This window comes from Pelodiscus sinensis, chromosome 12 (genome assembly GCF_049634645.1).
Source record: "Pelodiscus sinensis isolate JC-2024 chromosome 12, ASM4963464v1, whole genome shotgun sequence".
In the NCBI taxonomy this organism is placed as follows: Eukaryota; Metazoa; Chordata; order Testudines; family Trionychidae; genus Pelodiscus; species Pelodiscus sinensis.
The window spans coordinates 18381561-18403214 of record NC_134722.1 but is presented as its reverse complement, the minus strand read 5'-3'; positions in this window follow the sequence as shown (position 1 = coordinate 18403214).

Here is a 21654-nt window from a genome sequence, read left to right as displayed (position 1 = left end):
CCTTTTCCCAGTCTCCCCCAGTTTTGTTCAATAAAGACAGATTCCATTTTGGAAGACACGTTATCTTTATTTTGTACATCAAGAAGAGGGGCTAGGGAAGGGTAAGTGGAAGGAGGTGAGGGAGGAATGGGGCACGAGCCCCCAATGGGGAGGACTGGGCTGGCTCTGTGGGCTTCTGGGGGTGGAAGCTCTCCTGCAGCCCCCCGATTGCTCCCTCTCCCCAGATGGCAGCCTGCGGCAAGTGCAGCTGGGCTGATGGCCGAGTGGTGTGATGTGCCCAGTGTGGGTAGTCCGGGCACTCCAAGCCAGGACTGCTTTGCAAGCGGGGCACCCCTGAGAACTGTCTGACCGGGGTGGGGGTCGGGACCCTTTACGCACAGACCTCGGCTAGCCTGAGACAGCATCTCCACACTCTAAGTCCTGCTCTGATGCCCTGCCGGCACTGCTTCCGGCCATCCTTAAGCCCGGTTCAGGGTCCACTTAATGTGGACATGCTAGTTCGAATTAGCAAAATGCTAATTCGAACTAGTTTTTTAGTCTGGATCCGTTAGTTCGAATTAGTTTAGTTCGAATTAATTAATTCGAACTAAGTTAGTTCGAATTAACTAATTCGAACTAAGTTAGTTCGAATTAACGTTGTAGTGTAGACATACCCTTGGAGACACAGGTACCTGCGAAGAGGGAGATGAGTAGTGGCCCAGGGGGTAGCACAGGCTGAGAGCAGCCCTAGGCCAGCATGTTGCGGGTTGGAGCCCCTGCTGAGCCAGTAGCAGCATCCAGGGCCTCTGGGCCGGGGCGCAGTGAAGTGGGCGGGCCTGCGCCACCTGCCACCCACCTACGGGGCGGTAGTCTCCCCTTTGGCACTGCTGAAGGTGCTCTACCTGTCCTGCTCCTGAACAAGGAGCTTCCTCAACCCTGTGTTTGGTGCCCCGCCCTGCCCCAGGGCCAGGGCTTGCTTATTGTGTTTGGTGACCTGCCCTGCATCAGGGCCAGGGTTAATGTACTGTGGATGGTTACCGCCCAGCCTGGACCCAGGCTGGGGCCTCTTAAAGGGCAGTACTAGGACTGCTGCCCTTCCCGGAACGGTGAGATGAGAGACTTGAGTCTCTATTGAACTTCTTCCCCTATGGCCTGGACCTGAAGCAAGGCCGGGCACATGAATTATTGACCCATTCTACCCATCCTGGGCAAGACCCAACTGTGGAACTAGAGACTTGGGGGACAATTGACAGCGGCTGCACAGTGGGTCAGGCGTACCGCCCACGGATCCAGAGGCGGAGGAACCCCTTCGGGAGGCCTACCAGCCTACAGCCAACCCCCAGAAGTGGGGAGCTCAGAGATTGTTGTGGGCACTGCCGGAGGGCAGTGTCCCGAAAAGGACCCCGTGACCAGCAGTCCAAGCTAATTCCCCAGACCGACAGCTGGTGGCACTGTGGCGGTGAGTGTACCCCATTACAGTCGGTTATGTTGTAAATATTTTCCTGAGAGTTTCTTGGTTGAATCATACAGACCTTTCAAATTTCCTGTAACTGCTGCTTCCTCAGCATGTTTTGCCAAGTTGTCAATATCATTTTTCTTATCTGCTCTAATGCTCTTCTTAACCCCTTTATTTGCATTTGTATAGTTCTCTTGGGCTATTATTTTAGCAGCTCTGGTTTTACTATTATATGAGTACTTTCTTCTCTCTCCTCTCTTCGATTCTCCTAACTGTTTCCACTGATATCCACTCTCTGTGCTGACATTCCTTTTTGCCTAATATTTCTTCACGTGTACTGGTCCAGGCATCTTTTATTTGTTGCCACTGGCTGTCAGTACTTAAATTTTTATCTAGATGTTCCAATGCTTGATATTTATTGCTAAGCGTGATACAGAACATTTCTTTTTTTACCTGGTATTTTAAAAATCCTAGATTATAACGTGGTCTATAGTTTTGTATTATCCTGTTCTTTCGTAATTTTAGCTTCAATTTGGGCATCAGTAGATGGTGATCTGAGGCCACATCAGCTCCTCTATATACTTTAACATCCTTTTAGGATCGTCTAAATTGTTGATTAATGCAGAAGTGGTCGATCTGATTCTGTGTTTGATGATCGGGGGATATCCATGTTGCTTTATAGATGTTCTTATGTAGAAAAATACTTCCTCCTATAATAAGTTGGTTAACTGCACAAAAGTTAGCAAACATTTCCCCATTCTCATTCATAACTCCTAGCCCATGCTTCCCCATAGTCTCTTCATATCCTGTGTTGTCATCTCCTACTTTGGCATTAAAATTGCCCATGACTACAATGACATCTCTTGGTTTTGTATAGCACATGCTGTAGTCTGTTATAAAATTCTTCTTGTATTGATTCCTCTTTATTATTTGTTGGTGCATAACACTGAACGACGTGCATATTAATTTTCTTGTTTATGATCCTGAATGTTGCAAAGATACTTCTTGGCCCTGCAGGTTCCCATGCTATAAGAGCTGATGACAGCAAGAGTGCACCCTCCTCCATATGTGGTGCATTTTCCTCTTCATGGCACGAGTAGAGCACTATTTCCCCTGATGAAACTACTACCTTACCTAACTGTACCCATCTTGTCTCACTCATTCCCATGATGTTTAGCTTGTACTTGTTTATTTCTCTTACTACCTGGGCTGTCTTACCTACTTCCCACAATGTTCGCATATTCCAGGTGCCTATTCTGGAAATTTTTCTTGCTGAAAGAAAGGGAATCAGCAGTTCAGTATCCTTTCGGGTTTGGCTGCCCTGCATCATAATCCTTTGAGGCTGGCTTGCTATTCAAGTTGAAATTGAAATTGTTGATGCTTTTATAGCATATGTTTACTTTTACAGGATTGGGTTGCTAGCCCCATGCCCAACCCTCCTTAGTCGCCTCTTACAACATGCTTGGAAGGGTACAGAAGTCCTATTCCTACTTCCCCATAGGGCCCCGGGAACCTCACAGGAGTTTATCTGGGCCTAAATCTTTTCCATTGTGTCAGATTCTGATTTCTCTTAAACTGATGATAGTGAAAGCAGAATCTGGCTCTTTGCTTCTTTCTACCGTGACTCTGTATCCAAAGCTTGTCTTTGAATTGTCTAACATCCATCCAGCATGCAATTTATTAGCAAACCTGACCACTGAGTAGCTATTAAGTGTTATGTTCCACACTCTAAGGAGCATCAGCTCTGCCTCCAGAGGTGGGCACATAACTTTTGTTAACTTTATCAGTCCTAATATGTGTATCTGAATGTACCGTACTCTCATCTGGCTGGTTGTAACTATATGAGATACATTGTAAATCAGTCATGAAAGACATCTCCAGGTAATAAAGGAGTGAAATGAAACAATTATGGGAGCAAAGATGAGAATCTTATATTTCTGGAGCCAGCCAAGAGGGAGATAGTCAGACTGATACAGAGGGAGCTGATAGACACACAGCTGTGTACTGTACTTCCTTTATTGTTCTGCCCATAAAACTAAAACTAAGGGAAGTGAGGTTTTGCAATGCAGAGAAGCCAGACATGTAAAGGGGCAGGACAGCACAGGATTTATCAATTACATTTTAGATGTAGTGTATATACACCTTTCTTTTATTGGCTGAGTTCATTTTAAAGTAATCAAGGGTCCTATCTTAGATGCCCTTATATAATTAAACACACAATAAATACAATGGAATAAACTGCAGCAGCATTGAGATCACTTCCACAGGAATTTGGAAAGGGAGACCTGTATCTTCTATTCTTTCATTATCCAGGAGGCACAACCTCAGCCTTCTTCAGAAACCCTGTTGAATAGATAGGTTTTGTGGCATGCCTGACAAGTCACAAAATACTAATATAGAAACTTCAAAAGTAAAGCTTGTACATTAGGCAGAAACTGCCCCACAGTTGAGCATGGGTTTGACTCTCATGTTTCATCCTGGGCCAAATTCTGGCAGCTGCCAAGTCCCATCACCTTCCATTTACTCCTCTGTGAACTGCAAATGCTCATCACCACTCAAAATTTGACTCATAGATTCTTCTGCAAGTTTATAGACTCATAGACTTCAAGGTCAGGAGGAGTCATGATGATCTAATCTGGCTTTCCCCAAACCAAGCCATAGACATTCGCACACAGGGTATATCTACACTAGCTTGTTAATTCGAGTGAGGTAGGCAAATCAGGCAACCAGAGTTGCAAATGAAGCCCGGGATTTAAATATACTGGGATTTATTTGCAGCTTCCCTTCCGGCCGCCATTTTTAAATCCCCCTTAGTTCGAATGAACTGCCTGCGGCTACACGTGGCAGTTTAAAGTTGATCCAAACTAAGTCCTTAGTTCAGATTAACTGCTACTCCGTGTGGAATGAGGTGTAACAGTTAATTCGAACTAAGGACTTAATTTAGGATTAACTTTAAACTGCCGCATGCAGTTCGTTCGAACTAAGGGTGATTTAATAATGGCGGCTGGATGGGAACATGCAAATAAAGCCCGGGATATTTAAATCCCAGGCTTCATTTGCAACTCCAATTGCCTGATTTGCCTACCTAGCTCAAATTAACGAGCTAGTGTAGACATACCCACAGTGATTACTGGATAAATTGTGCTGTGAAGATCCCACAAAACCACTTAATTGAACCCTCTGTTTTATGCATGGTGGATGTGACAAAAAATCATTGCTTAGAAGATGAAAACAGTTATCATCTGTAAAGCAGTTATGAGAGAGTAAAACAGTAGAGAGAGTCTACAAATGTGTTGCATTATTTTTTCTAGGCACCAGCAGCACTGGGATAGGGGTGGAAAAGAATTTAACATTTTTCTTTTGCACGTATTTGTGGTTCTGATAAAAAATTTGTGGCAAGTCCACAAAAATGGAAACAATGCCAGGGACAATAAATCTCCTCTAATAACTATCTGATGTGGCTTTCATTGTACTGCAAGTGAATAACGTCCTAAAAGCCAGTACCTCCAGCAAACTTCACAGTCTGCTAAAATAATTTTCTCTGCTGTGCTTCCTTTTCTCAGGAAGATGTTAGTGCTTGGCCTCTTTGGAGGGGAGTAAGGAAACACAAGCTGTATCAATCTATATTATTGCAAATTCTTACAGTAGCGTGAAGTTTAGTATAAGAGCTGCCCTGTTTATTATTGTTTTAAATGCTACATTCAGGCTTTGTCAGTACTGTGGAGCAGAAAAGACAGAGAAGATTCTTGGTTCACTCTTGGAAATTAATACAAATAAAAGACTACAAAATTCGTTATGCTGAAATTCTGGAAACTGACACAATACCCAAACAATTGGCATTTATCCAAATTTTCTATGAATGGCTGTGTAGGTGATGCGAAGAGAGAAAACCCAGTACCTGAATAACAGGGCAACAAGAGCAGCCACTTCCCTTTTATGTCTTCCCACTGATGTCTGTGGCTGTAGTTTGGAGTCATTGTATCCTACTCTGGTATTTGGCAACCAAATCCAAAGTGCAGATCCTGCCCCACTTCTCTGTGCTGGCTTGTTTGTAAACCCATATGTGAGGTTACAGTGCCCATTTCTGTTAAGCATGACAGTTGTCAGGCTTTTGTGGTGCAGTCAGAGTCCGTGGTGCAGTGTTGGGCAAGGCTGAATTTTGCCTTACAGAGTTTGCATGATTGTTGGTTCTTCCATGCTCCTGCAAAGGATTATTGGTCAGCCATCTATATGTGGTGGCCAAGGCTGCAGTTTGGGCTCTCAAGCTGTTCCCCTAGGCTTAAGAGTGCAAATTGCAGCCCAGACAACTATTTATAGATCACTCCCTCAAGCCAGGTAGTGCAAGTCAGTCCACCCAGGATTGCATTTAGCTTTAGGGCAGTGCAAAAAATGATGGTTATGTAGTTGCTTCATTAACAGTACAGCCTCTTGTCAGATAAAAAAATCACAAGCACTTATTTTATTAGAGTGCTTGACTCTGACACAGAACATACATGACCTTAGCAATGGCAAGAACTACAGGGATGTCTCATTAAAGCATCCTTTGTTAAAGCATCTTACCTACAATTTAACATTTTCAAAGAGCAGGGAGTTGCTTGAGAACATGATTCTATCTTTCACTTTATTGAAAATGTTTCCAGAGCATGGAGCCATTCTTAGCCTGCTGTCATCTTTAATTGCCTTTTGGCCCAGCCCAGGAAATACTCAAAACATGACTCTAATTGTGTTTTTTAAATTGAATTGTAGATTAAAGCAAATGATCCTCGATTTTAAGGTAGCAGTTGTAATCTTGGGTGTGCAGCATGTGGTGCTGAGTCTCTCTTTTTTTCCCCTTAGGGATGTATTCATGCTGCATAGCAGAGACTATTTAGCAATGCTTTCCATGTTTCTCAGGTACACGAAAGCAATCTCAGGCAGCAAAGTGCATTTAAGAACCCTCCTGTTCCTCCATTTGATTTCCAGACATTCATCACTCACATTACAGAAAACTGTGTGACAGTGGGCACAATTAAAACATTCTTTTTACCTGTCTGGAAGAAATTCCTTGTTTGAGAGAGTTTCCTTAGACACAAGACCATCCAGAGAACAGGTAAAAATTTAAACACAGTAAAAACTATAAATGCATCTCCTCCATATTTCCAACTTTTTACATAGTGAGGAAATCTGATTTCTGGAGACGTGCATTGGTTTTTGTAATTTATACTTATTAATGCAATTTTATTCTACAATTTCCCTTTTTGGGATAAGTTTTAATTAAGACCAAAATTAAGTGCAGACTAGCATGTATTTTCATTCATCTTGTGCCAGACAAGTATACCCTGGTTTATATTGAATGGTGCCTTGTTCCACAAATAATCCTACTGATTTCAGTAGGATTACCTGTAAAGAAAGATGTCACTACACATGACTTTGGAGATCAGAATTTTTGCCCCTCTGATTTGATCTTATATTCTCAAAAGTTTCAATCTGTGTGAGGTGTGAAAGCTATGCTCAGGAAATGTGCATGTCATACCACACAATAATAACAAACATCTGGGTAGTGAGCACTCCTCTGTAGTGAGCATTTGGGGGGGGGGGAGGAGAGGGGCCGCAGACATTTCATATAGTGAAACTTAGAGTAGTGTAGAAGTCAAATAGTCCTGCAGCAACTCTGCTCTATCAAAAAATAAGTGTGAGCATAGGGCAACACTAAAAACATGTTATTTATGCTTTATTCAACCAAAACCGCATCTTTTGTTTCACTACTAAAATATACCCCTATTTACTTCAGGAAAAATACAGTCAGTTGAAAAAAAAAGAAGTATCTGTAGTTTGTTAGAAGGATAACATTAGAAAGCATCATTGAAATGTCTTTGTGTCTCTTTATCTCTTCATATCATGCCATTTTGGTTGCAAAGGTGCATTCTGCAATGCAAAGTATTCATAGGAAAAGCAGAGTCCCATAAACTGCCTGCTAGTCTTTTTATTAACCACTCATCTAGATCAGTGGTTCCCAAACTTTTCGGCATCACACCCCCTTTTTGATTTTTGAGAAACCCTCACGCCCCGCCCTCCCTCCCTCCCTCCCCCAAAGCAGCAAAATTTGTTGAGCAAAAAAAAAAGGAACTGATCAGGGCCCAAAAAAACAAAAATAGCAGCAAAACTTGGAGGGGGGGATTGGGGAGGGGGGCTAGGTTACATCGTGCCCCCCCTGGAATTTCTTCATGCCCACCATGGGGGCATGCCTCCCAGTTTGGGAACCCATGATCTAGATCTAAGCACTACAATGTCTGAAGCTGAATGGTTCAGTTATTGACTAATTAAGGATGAATGACAGGCTTCTTTCCTCTTGCCTTTAATTTAGGGCCAAATTCTCCCCTTCACTCATGTTAATGGTGCAGAGCAATAAGCAGTAGGTATGAGTGGAAGAGAAAGTGGGGAGTCACAGCTCCAAATTGTGCTGTCTTCTTTCCCCCAGCCCTATAGAAAGCCAGTGTTGATCAGGACTAGGATTCCTTACTGGAGAAAGGGAGCAGGACTAGCTTGGGGGAGAGAAGGTAGAGAAGCTTTCCACACCATCATCTTAAAGCTAATGCCATCAGCAGGGGCAGCCCGTCCATATAGGCGAACTACGCAGTCGCCTAGGGCGCCAAGTTGAATGGGGCACAAAATGGTGGTGCAATATCATTGAGGGGTTTGGAGGTGGGGGTGCCGATTGCATGGTTCGCCTAGGGCGCCTGTTGCTGGCAGCTAGTCTAGGGCCACCCCTGGCCATCAGCATCACCTATGTGGGATTCTTCTATGACATCCTCTCATTTGGGAGGTAGGCAGGAGCAGCAGTTTCCAGAGACACAGTGGCTACATGCCTCAAGAACTAGCAATCTTTGGGGTCTGGAAAATGGGCTGCAGAAACTCACTTTGCCCTCTGTAGATCAACTGAAATCTGTAGTTTTGGGAGCCAACTATCCTGCCATGTTGGGGATTCAAGCCCTACTCCTATTCCCCAGTGGATGTCATAGCTGAAAGAGCTTCCTGAACCTGCAATATTGGATGATATGGCCCTTTGTCTTCTAACTTGTATCAACACCCAAAAGTCAACAAAACAAAAATTGCCAAAGGGTGTTCACACTTGTTCTCTCTGTCAACAGACTATGTCCGGACTGGGGACACTGTTATTGACAGTGTGAACAATGCATTGAGGGTATCTGTCCCACTATGTCATGTTGTGGGAAGGCAGAGCTGATTCCCGTACATCTTGGGATTTCCCCCAACTTCTCCCTCAGCCTCTTCAGCTGCTGGGAGCTGCATCATGAGCTTAGATCACAGAGAGCATCTGTGAGCGCTCCCTGCTGAGGAATGTCAAAGCAGCACAGCAGTCTGTTCCCCTCCCCCTGTAGCAGCAGTCTGCCTGCCAGTGCAGGGAAGAACAGGAGAAATCCAATGATTTGCTCTTTGTTCCCCAAAGGAAGCAGCTCACTTAGCTGTCAGACACTTCCTGGAGCTTTGAAAGAGGAGGGAGACATGCCTGCAGGGCAGCAGAGATCAAAGCTGAGCAGAGCCATCAGGGCGGGCATTGTGGGATACTAGGAGAAGCCTGTTCTGTCAACAAAACACACAGCAAAGTCTATGGGTACTTCTAGACTACAGGCTTTTGCCAACAGAGGCTTTGTCGACAGATACTGTAGACCAGTGGTCTCCAACATTTTTATACCCAAGATCACTTTTTAAATGACAGACCAAGCCAAGATCTACCGCCCCGCCTGTTCCTTGAAGCCCCGCTCTCTCTATTCTCCTTCTCTCCATCACTTGCTATCCCCAATCCTTATACTGCTGCTTATTTTATTTTTTTATTCTTCTGTAGGAAGAGTTTTTTCCAGCATTTGGCCTGTCTACACTGGACCAAATGTCAGAAAAAAAAACCCTTCTTTTGGAAGCCACCTTATTCCTTGTGGAAAGAGGAATATAGGGGTGACCAAAAGAGCCTGTTTGCTCTTCCACTAAAAAAGCGGAAGAACAAACGCAACCCTGGATGCAGAAGAGTTTTTCTGGGATATCTCCCGAATCCTGAAAAACTCCTGCAGTCTAGCTGGACCCTTGCTGTGTTGAGACAGGATGTGTAGGCTCTGGAGTGGGAATGAGGGATTTGGGTGTGGGAAGGGGTGAGAGGTGCAAGCTCTGGGAGGAAATCTGGATGCAGGAGGAGGTGGAGAAGGGGACACTGGCTCAGGGAGGGGGCTTCAGGCTGGGCAGTGTTGGGATACTAAGCAAGCCACAGGCTTGCGGATGTGAGGGTGCAGGAATTTGGGTTGGGGTATGTGAGGGGCTGAGGGCATGAGGTTCCAGTGATTGATAGGCTCAGATCTAGGGTCTGGGGAAGGGGGAGTGCAGGAGTGGTTGTGGCCAGATGGGGGCTTGGCCCTAATTGGGGGTTTGTTGGCCAGGCTTCATTTTTAAATAAAATACTATGTTAAACACAAAATGTTTCTGCATTGTCTTTATTTGTGAGAATGGCAGGGAACCTGCCTTGAGTCAGGGGTCACTGACCCATAGAAAAGTCATTTGGGAGCAGGGGACACAGTACTGGGGAGGGGTGCTAGTGGGTTCTGGAGCAGGGAACAGGGTGCCAGTGGGGGCAGGGGAGAGGGGGCAGGGTGCCAGGACAGGTTTCTTCAGCAGGGGACAGGGTGCTGGGGGGGGACAGGTTTCTGCAGAGGGGAGCAGGGGGACAGATTTCTGTAGTAGGAGACAGGGTGCCAGAAGGAACTGGTTTCTGCAGGGGGGGCAGGGTACCGGGGGAAAAGTTTCTTCGGGGGGGAGCAGGTTTCTGCAGTGGGGTTGGGGGGGCAAGGGAGAGGGAACAGGGGGCCAGGAGGGCAGGGGACAAGTTTGGGGCAGAGGAGAGGGAACAAGGTTGGGGGCAGGGAGTTCCCTACACCAGCCACAGAGGGAAGACTCCGACCCACGCTCCCTCTGGACTGACTAAAGGGCAGCCAGGCTGGAGTGAAGAAAAGCGGCTGCCCAGCCAGCTGGACATGGTGCTCAGCCAGGGTGCCACCAAGCTCCATGTGAGCAGGCGCAGAGGGGAAGCCTCCCGATCAGCAGGAGCGCGGTTCAGCCTCCTCTGGGCTGAACGCCACAGCCAGCAGGCCAGGCAGCTTCTCCTCTGCACCAGCCCATGTAGAGCGTGGTGCACTCTGGATGAGCGCCATGGCCAGCTGGCCGGGCAGCTGCTTCTCTTCCCTCCAGCCCGGCTGCCCTGCGCTCAGCCCAGGGAGGTTGCACCTAGCTCCAGCTGTGAAAGCCACAGTCAGCTGGCTGGGGTGTGTCAGCCCTCCCGACCTCCCAGCTCCCACCATTCCTCTCAGCTACTCACCTGTGTTGTTGCTCAGTGAGTAGCTGCTCCTCAAATGAGGAAATCTAATGTAAATGTACTGCACAGGCGTGCAGTTCAGAGAGGGCTCAAGAGCTACTCTTAGAGCCCCTGAAATCTACCGGTAGCTCACAATCTACTGGTTGGTGACCACAGCTGTAGACAAAGCCTCTGTCGACAAAGAGCATCTATACTACAGCAAGTTCTGTCGACAAAGCAAGCTGCAGTAGTCTTTTCCGCAAAAAAGCCCCGATCGCGAAAATGATGATCGGGGCTTTTTTGCGAAAAAGCGGGTCTACATTGGCATGGACGCTTTTTCGGAAAAAGTGCTTTTCCAGAAAAGCATCCTGCCAATGTAGATGTGCTTTTTCCAGAAATACTTATAACGGGAAAACTGTTCCGTTTTAAGCGTTTCCGGAAAAGGGTGCCAATGTAGACGTAGCCCATGAATTTCCCCCTCTGCTGTGACAATTCAATGAAATATGTTAATATTTGTTCTTGTTACTTTCATTCCCTATAATTGTAGCTTAATTATTGTGGAGTTTACCCATTCTGAAACATTGGATATTTGACTTAATAATTAATTTATTTTTGAATATTTCCAGAGCCTAATTATTCTGTCTTTATTGAAAGCTGTTGAGAGAAGACTAGGAAACCTTTGTGCAATAAGTATTTTAACTTGGCCTGGCTGGAAATGATCAGGTAAATGACTAAGTTTTAAAAAGTTAATTACCATTAATCATTATGAGAAGCACTCATTATAAATTCAGAATAAATTTGTTTTGCTGACAAGCAAAATTTTTTGAAATTGACCTCTTGCCCATGCTTATGTTCTGTCGACTCTGACTAATGGGGAACTTAATAATTTTACGAATGAATCAGAATGTAGCTTTTTCATTGAATGTTCTTTGTGTGTGTGTCTCACCATTCAAAATGTAAATATGCTAACTAATCACCTGATAATATGTTATCTGTGTGTTCTGTTTCATTGAACATTGTAAGAGTTCAAAGGGCACTGATGTCTTTTGTGTGTTCTTTAAAAATGTTTGAAATATTCAGTAGTGCTTTATTTTTTTTGTGGACACTTTTTCTCAAATGGAGTGCTGCTGGTCTTTACTATTTAATTCTGAATTCTTTATGTGCTGCATGAAACTCTGTCAGAAATGTACCAAGGTTCTAATGTATTGCATGCTGGATGTAACATACAAACTCATGCTTCCCAACCAGTGGCCATTTTACATAGCACCCATTATCTGCAGGGGAGGGGGAATGCATTTGTGAAGGAATCTAAAGTAGACATTAGCGCAAGCAAAATCCCACTTGCCAGTCTGTGTTTAAATATATCAAATATATTTCTTTAGTCAGGAAATAGGAGACGAATTTCAAAGACTCTGCTAAAATAGGCAGCAACATTTGAAGCTGTTGACTGTACAGTGTTGCTGCCTTTTCTGTAGGATCTATCATGGAGGGACAGGACTATTCTTCAGTGACTCCGTTATTTGGTTTTTTTTTTTCAGGGGTCTCAGTGGTCTGTGTTAGGTAATTGCTGATCCATCCCAAGGGCCTGTTCTCAGCAGGCATCTGTTCTATCTTCTCATTTAAACATTTCTAGGGAGCCTGTCACTGCAAAATGTTCTGTTGGCCCTCCTGGTGGGAAGTTACTAGAGGAAATACTGAGAGATTTCAGATTATATTGTCAACCTTGGGAGGATGAGAAGGGCTGCTGTTTTGACCTACTGATAAAAAGATCTTGTGACTTTTTTTCCTGATTAACATTTTTTTAAAATGTATATGTGAAATGCAATGAAGTGAAATATTAATTTGTTGTTCTTATTGCTGGTGTGGAGTGGTTTGGGCCAGGAGCAATGAGAACACAGTAGCACTTGTTATGTCAACAAAGGTAACTGCTTTATTACAGACAACATGGAAATGATACAGATAGTAAGCACTACTTCCATATGTAATAAAAATCTTTTGGATTAGCTCCTTAATTCAGAAACAACTTTTGTGTATCAGCACAATTGTTGTTCTAGCACCATCACCAAGTGCTAATACTCCTCTCTCTCTCACTCAAAGGTAAGTGCGCACGCGTGCACACACACACACACACACACACACACACGTCCAAAGGTAAGTGCTGGAGACCAGAAAGGAATGAAAAACAAAAGAATGTTCCCAGGGACCATCAAGCATAATTGTATGACCATAGGGGAGGGAGATTTTCAGACAGGAAACCCTATTCAAGAACAAAGATAAACACAATATTTTATAAGATGCTGCTAACAACAAATCTCTCCTGTCACCCCTAATAAATATACTGTGTGTTCAAATTAATAAACCTCTACTGCCATATATTGTATCAAGATGGTTAAAATTTTCAGTGAACTTTAGGACCCAAAGTCCTTTGGGGTATGTCTACACTAGCCTCCTACTTCGAACTAGGGAGGCTAATGTAGACATTTGAAGTTGCAAATCAAGCCCGGGATTTAAATATCCCATGCTTGATTTGCATCGTCCTGGCTGGTCACCACTTTTTGAAATTTACAAGTCCGGACTAAGTGCCTGCGTCTACATGCAGCAAGGACCCAGTAGTTTGAAATAAGGCCCTAAATCGAACTACCTGTTAAACCTCATTCCAGGAGGAATAACAGGTAGTTTGAACTAGGGCTTTATTTCAAGCTACCGGGTCCCTGCCACGTGTAGATGCAGGCAGTTAGTCCGGTCTTGTAAATTTCAAAAAATGGTGACCAGTCGGGAAGATGCAAATCAAGTGTGGGATATTTAAATCCCAGGCTTGATTTGCAACTTTAAATGTCTACATTAGCCTCTCAAGTTCGAAGAAGAAGGCTAGTGTAGACATACCCTCAGAGAGTTAACCATGTTTACCTCTAGATTTGTACTGTCTACCATAGTGTTTTTTAGCCTATAAAGTTTATATAGATTGCATTTTTAGTACTTAGTTTGATTATCTTACATGTACAGACTGAACTTCATGACCTCATTATCTGCTAACAGCTAAGTCTATTCAGATCTATCTATATATAAAATACTGCTTTAGAGCCCCTTTGTTATCCTCCTGCGCTGACATTTTTTTCAATGCCTTCTAAGTTTCCTAATTATGCAAATTCAGGACCAAGCCCATGTTTGTTTGTTATTTTAAACTTTTAAGAGTAAGTTGTAATGCTGCCCACACAGCTGTAATCAGAGAATGCTGCTAAGCTTGTGGTGGGGTTGGGGCCCTGAGACTCAAGGGATTGGCTCAGATACAAATCTGACCTTTATTGCTCATGTTGCAGTGCTGTGTGGTGTAAAATGAGTGTCTGCTTTATGTTTATTTGGATCCTAATTTGGGTCTGGATTTGGGGATTTTTTTTAAATGTACAGCTCAAGTTTCCTGTCCATTTTTATAGGTCATTGGAATCTGAATGTTTAGCATTCTCATTTGCAATGAAATAAACCCATATCAAGACCAAATTCATGCCCTGAAATTCTCTTAAATATTATTTCATATTATGAAACATAAGCATTGCTGTTGTAGTAAAATAGCAACATTTATTAGTGATAGCAGTATCAGGTAACTTATTTATCAAAGTTACTCTAACTCTCTTTTAGTGTGCATAAGGTTGTGCTCAAATCCCAAGTCTTGCAAATAAAGTGTTATAAAGGTTCTGACATATAATCAACCAAAAGAAGGTAGTCATTAAATAGCATAAAATTCAGGAAAACAAAAGTAAATCATTAGATTAAATGATTCAGCTACAGCATGATATCCTGATGACTCAGGAAACTTTATTTGGATTATAGCTGTACTAATATTGTACAAATAATATGTTTAAGGAGAACATTACAAATCTTTCTTTTTCCTTACTACCCCTCAATACCTTTCTTTAAGAGTTTGCAGTTTCAATTCCTCTAAGGTTTAATAAACAGTTACCTCAATAAAGGCAATTTCAGACATTCTGCACCAATCTGCATTCTGATGTGATACAGCATGAAACCTTATCTCAGTGAGGCATGTTTGCAGAAATAACAATGTTTAAATAATGTCTGAAATGGAGCATAAAAATCTTTTGTAACTAAAATGAACGTATTGAGAAATCTTAAGCTCAGTTCCCTTTACTACTTTGATATTTCCTTTCTGCGGTTGACACTCATACATCATACCCTCTGCAAAGCACTTCTCAAAAATAAATAAAAAACCCACTCCATGCATATTTTGATTTAGATCTGTGTTACATAAAATTTCCATACCATTCCACTGATTGCCAACTTTTTGCTTTAATGCTGTGGCTGTTTCATGAAATTTCATTTTTTTTAAATATATTAATGTATGATTCTTATTTTTGACTGAGCCTCCCAATCCAAAAGGATTACTTCTCTATGGCACTGTTCTCACTGTATAATCTATAGAATGAAAATGTTGGTGTGATTACATGCAAAGATTTTTTCCCCGCTGTATACCAGTTTGGGAAATCACAATATGTACTTCAAAAATTAAATGGTCACTTTCCTGCATCAATTTACTTGGTCTTTCTGTTGATTTCAATGGCCTATTTTTATTGTGGCCTTTAAGAATGAACATTTAATTAAGCCTTTACCTCCTAACCTGTTATTAATGAAAGAAGAATTATCTGTTTAAAACTTACTGTAATCTGAAATTTCTCCTATCCTGAGCTACTATAGTAATGGACTGGCGAGAAATTTTGAACTGCCCATGAAAACATGTGTTTATCATAATAGATTAGCAATGAATAAATATGCACACACATTGAATTTTCATTTCCTCTCTCGTACAAATACAATACAATAGAGTAATATTATTTCAGATATTCACCATGGAGTAAAGTAATACTTCAACTATTCTATGTAGGTCATTTTTCCATAGTTTATGAGGAGACTTATTATGATACTTATTGATATTTTAATAAATATCAATTTGAAATAGCACTAGACTGTTTGGGTAAAAGAATAAGAAGACATAAATGGTTTCTCTGAAAGAGAAGAGTAAGAACTGGGGAGGACTAACGCCCGGTTATATTATCTTCTCCCAATATGCATCCATTCTACTCCTCAGGAGGCTTTTTCCTACCTCATGAACTTAGGCATTTTTGTGAACGTGATGAGAACCAAAGACTAACTACTGGCTACCTCCAAGACCAAACACAATGGGAATTGTGAGGGAATTTTGGAGACATTCTCTGCTGTTGCTATTGGTGGTTCATCTACATGACTGGCAGCAGTGCTTAGAAATTGGTAAAAGATGGGTAAGCTGATCATATAGATGGGACCCCTCACAGGAGCCTGCCCAGGGATGCAAGAGGCGGGCGCCAGCCTGGGCTAGTGCGGAGATCGTGGACCTCATCAGGGTTTGGGGGAAGCCTCCAACATCCATGATCTCCACACTAGCCACAGGAACGCGGCCATCTACAGACGCATGGCTGACAGCCTGGCCACCAGAGGACAAATGCGGACCTGGGAGCAGGTCCACTGCAAAGTCAAGGACCTGCGGCAGTCCTACTCCAGGGCCTGCTAACCAGGGGCCAACCCAGAGGCCTGCTCCCACTTTGAATCCCTGGACCGCATCCTGGGGGCTCACGCCGTCCATGTCTCCCGGGTGGTGATCGACCCCGGGGCAGAGGGACCCGTCATGGACATGGAGGAGGAGGATGCCGAGAGCCAGGAGCCTGCAGGGAGCCTGCCCAGGACCCAGGATCCCCAAGGCACCTCACAGAGCACATTGGCTGTGTCGTCCGAGGCCAGGGAGGGCTCCACATGTGAGTGCCATCATGCTCCCCTTATGTGTATGAGGGACGTGGGGGGAGAGGGAGCCCAGGGACCATGAGCCTGGGCCTTGCCCACCATGGAGCAGCAGCTGGGTGTCATGCAGGGGCCCTGGCCTGTTCCCCACATGCCGACCTCACCTTGCAGAGGGGGGGCTGGGTTTCACCCACTGTGTCCCCAGGAAGAACTGACCACTGCTCTTGTTTCACCTCAGCCGCAGCACCTGGGATTGCAAGGTGCACCACCCCACCTGCAACAGCCACCTGCACCCGGGCCAGCAGGCACACCAGGAACCTGGAGGACTACCAGCGGCAGCGCCTGTGGCTACTGGAGCACCAGATCCACATCCAGGAGCACTGTGTCCAGGAGGACCTGCGGCTGTGGCAGCGGAGCTTGGAGGTGCTGGAGGAGCAGAGCCGTGCCCTCAGAGGTCACCTCCAGACCCTGGTTGACAGGTTCCTGCCTCCTCCTACTCCAGCCCCTGCGGCCGTCCCAGCTCTTGCTCCTCCTCCCACTCCTACACCTCCTCCCGCTTTCTCTGCACCTCCTGCCCCACCCTCCACACCCACTCCCCCCCGACGCCCCCACACCTGCAGTGCTGTGAGATGGGAGAGCCAACAGGACCCCCAACCCTGAGCTTTCCCTTCCCTTCCTCCCCTTCCACCCCCTTCCAGCTCCCTCCTCCCAGGTTTCCCCCTCCCCTCTCCCACCCTCATTCCTCCTTCCCCCCACCCCAGTTATGTAAAATAAAAAGAGATTTTTGTTGGCAAAGCAGGTGTCTTCATTTGACATTAGGAAGGGGAGTTAGGGAGGGGAAGGAAGGGAGGGTGGAAGAAGGCCCCAGTGGGGCATGCAGGGAGAGTTCAGTCCTCCTCCTCCACCTGGAAGCTCTCCCTCAGGGCTTCTCGGATTCGGATGGTCCCCCACTGGGCTTCCTGGACGGCGGCAGTGCGGGGCTGTGCTTACTGGTCAGCCATGCGGTCAGCCTCAGCCATCCAGGCTGGCAGGAAAGCCTCCCCCTTCTGCTCACATAAATTGTGCAGCACACAACATGCTGCCACCATGGGAGGGATATTGTGTCGGAGAGGTTGAGGCGGGTGAGGAGGCACCTAAATCTGGCTTTCAGGCATCCAAAGGCCCCCTCGACCACGATGCAGGCCCTGGTAAGCCTGGCATTGAAGGCCTGGTGGGAGGGGTTGAGGTGCCCCGTGTACGGCTTCATCAGCCAGTGCTGTAGGGGGTAGGCTGCATCCCCCACCAGGCACACGGGCATGTCCACGTCCCCGACCCTGATGTGGCGGTTGAGAAAGAAGGTCCCGGCATGCAGCCTCTGGCACACGGAGGAGTTGCGGAACACCCTGGCGTCATGTGCCTTGCTGGACCAGCCCACATTAATGTCCGTGAACTGGCCCCGGTGGTCACACATGGCCTGCAGGAGCACAGAGAAGTACCCCTTCCTGTTGATGTACTGGGAGGCCTGGTGTCCCAGGACACGGATGGGGAGATGCGTCCCGTCGATGGCCCCTCTGCAGTTGGGAAAGCCGAGGGCACCGAACCCCCGGATGATGGCCTCTGGGTCAGCGAGGCAGACCACCCTGCGGAGCAGCACCCAGTTGATGGCCTTGACCACCTGCAGAGGGACACAGCAATCCGCGAATCACTGGTGCACCCAGTGGCTGGGAGTGTTCGTGCCCTGGCACTGCCCCGTGCCTCACTCCCAGAAGCAACCCCCGGGGGTGGAGTGCAGTACGGCCAGGACAGACCGAACCCTCCAGTGCAGGGCACTTTTGCATCCTCCCCTCCACGTTTTCCCTGGGGCGGCCCATCCCCTCCTTGCAGCCTCCCTTTCCCCCCGTCCCAATGGCTGGTGGGTGCTGTACCTGTATGAGCACTGCTCTGACGGTGGATCTCCCCACGCCGAACTGGTTCCTGATGGATCCGTAGCTGTCCAGCATGTAGAGCTTCCATGGGGTGATGGCCACATGCTTCTGGAGGGGGATGGCAGGCCTCATGCGAGTGTCCCGTCTCTGCAGAGCAGAGGCAAGCCACTTGCAGAGCTCCAGGAAGGTGTCCTTCTTCATCGTGAAGTTCTGGGTCCACTGTCTGTCTCCCCAGTGCTCCATGATGATGCGGTCCCACCAGTCGCTGCTGGTGTCCAGACACCAGATGCGGTGGGGCACGCTGGCGTCCAGGCACTGCTGCCGCTCCTCCACAACCCCCAGGGAGGCCGGGGGAGAGGCAGGGGGCTGGTCTGCACCAGGTGGTGCAAGACAGCCTCCACCCATTCCCGGCAGGCTTGCAGCAGCAAGTCCAAAAACTGGAGCAGCATGCCCAGGGTGAGCTCTGGCTCCATGTTGCCAACTGCAGCGGCGTCCCCAATGGGAAGCACTGACACAGACAGGTGGAGAGAAAAATGCTTTGCTGTCCCTCAGCGAGGTAGGCAAGCAAACGGAAAAGCTGAGAACTGGCTGTCCAGGAGGGTCCCTTTAAGCACGAGCCTCAGATAGCCTGAGACAGCAGCCACACAAAACAACTACTGACCTGATGCCCTGCCAGAACCGGTTTCAGCTGCCCTTAAATGCGACCCAGCATCCAATCAGTGTGGACGTGCTAGTTTAAATTAGCAAAACGCTAATTCGAATTAGTTTTTAAGACTAGATGCGCTAATTTGAATTAGCTTAGTTTGAATTAGTGCTGTAGTGTAGACATACCCTCAGTTGTATCCCAGAACTCGCTTGGTTCTAACTTCAGTTCCAGATTTACTTCTCTCAGTGGGTATGTCTGTGCTACAAAGTGAATTTGAACTAACAGCCATTAGTTCAAATTAACTTTAATAGCGGCTATACATACAAACCGCTAGTTCAAAATTAAATCGAACTAGCAGAGCGCTTAATTCGAACTAGGTAAACCTCATTCTACGAGGACTAACGTCTAGTTCGAATTAAGTAGTTCGAATTAAGGGCTGTGTAGCCACTTAATTCAAACTAGTTGGAGGCTAGTCCTTCCCAGGTTGCCCTGGTGGCCACTCTGGGCCAAACCAGGGAAACTCTTCTGTCCCCCTCCCTATCCCAGAGCCCTTAAAGGGGCACGGTCTGGCTATAGTGCTTGTGCCAGTTGCAAGCCTGCCAGCACCAAGCCAGCAGACCCTGACTAGAAGCGGATTCAAAATTTCAGCACACATAAGATGGATTTTCTACAGATCTGTGCTATGCTTGCCCTATGGCTGCAGAGTGCCAGAGATGTGTGCAATCAGGCCAACCCTTCAGTCCCCATATTGGATGGGACAGCACCTATTCTATGCACCTATTCTTTTACTTAAAATTGTGTTCACCATGTTTCCACTACAGCAATGTAACTTCCATGGATGTTAAAAGTAAATGAGAACTAAGGGAGTATGAGAGAACCCATCAATGAAAGGAAATTTTGTATGTGGATGCACAGTAGTTTGCACAGACATCAGTGAGTCAACTTTTTAAATTAGACAGCCCTGCTTACAACCTTCCTCAGATTCCTTCATCCCTCCCACCTGTTAAAAAAACAATATGTATTATTGCTCCTGGGTTTATTAAAGCATGGATAGTGCAGCAAGGTTTGAATGGATACAGAATATCCAGTAGGTGCCCTTTGCTGGAGAGCCCACAAATTGCCCTCTCTCAGCAGCACCTTATAGAAGATTATGGAAATGTGAATCATTACACAGTGTAGATTAATATGAAAAAATAGAGAATTTGACCTTACTTCAAAGCTGTACATTCTGCAGAATCCCCATGTACATTTTTCAATACATATGCCTCTCTTACACTGTCTACTTGCTTGAGCTATTTTAATATAAACAGTCAATAACAAATCCTTCAATTTTAGAAGCAGCTCTTAATGGTGTTCAATATTTTCATCATTACTGAATACCCCACCTCCTTTTAATCAATATAGTGTGAACCATGAACAACCAGTGGGGATCCTCACAGATCCCTTTCAAATAGAACACCCCATTTAGAAAGAATGAAATTTTCGTCTTCGGGGTAATCATGTCTAATAATTTTTAGATTTGTTTATACTTTAAAATCACATCCATCAAAACAGTGTCAATAGAACAATGATAGTCTACCCTTATTAGAAGATTATTATTTATAGCACCATTCCTCAGATGACTTTTCTATCTTAACTGATTAATAACAGGAGTTGAGCAAATGTATGTGTAGTTCTTAGAAAACTAGAGATATTTTTTCTTGTTTCACATGAACACTAAGATCAATGCTTTCCCCCCAGGAAATGTATAGAGAGAGAAGGAAAGACAAACTTTCATATACGGAAAAAGGAATGTGTTAACCAAGGCTATCCTCCTGTAGAGAAGCAACTTAGCTGTTATTCTTGTATAAATCGATGTGGATGAGAAAAATGCACCCTCGATGCTTCCATGCAACTTTCTGATGGCTATGATCAGGAAGGATTTTAACATTTTGAGAAGTCACAAAAAGTGTGTCTAAGACTTCTAAATGTTACGATCAAGTTCTAGACACAGCTTATAGAATAATTTACATCAAATATTTTATTCACTTAATATTTTCCACTATTTGATTGGCTTAGAGCACAAAACTGCCATAGATGTGCACACATATGTATTATGATTTTTTAAATATATGGAGAAAATATGACTTTTTTTCATTATTCATCATCATCAAATATTCATAGTCTACTATAGGTTGGACATCCCTGTTCTCGCACTCTCAGGACCTGACTGGTCCTGGATGAGGGATTTTGCTGGACCAAGGAGGTCATTTCTGGTGCCCCCTACTGCTGGCCCCATCCTCTGCCCTGCCTCCCCACCCCCGGCTTCCTGACTCCCCCAGGCAGGCCAGCTGGATCACATGCAGGGATTCCCCCTCTCTCCCGCTTCTCCTCCTTCAGCCATGCACTGGCTCGTGTATAGGGCTTCCTGCCTCCCTCTCTCCCCACAGCCCTACTGAGTAGCACTCTGGCTTCTGTTCGCTCCTCCCTTTCAGCCCAGTTGAGCTGTGTGCCAGGTCTTGACTCCCCTCTCCCGTAGTCCAGCTGAGCAGCACACTACCACCCCTGCATCGAGTTGGGCTCA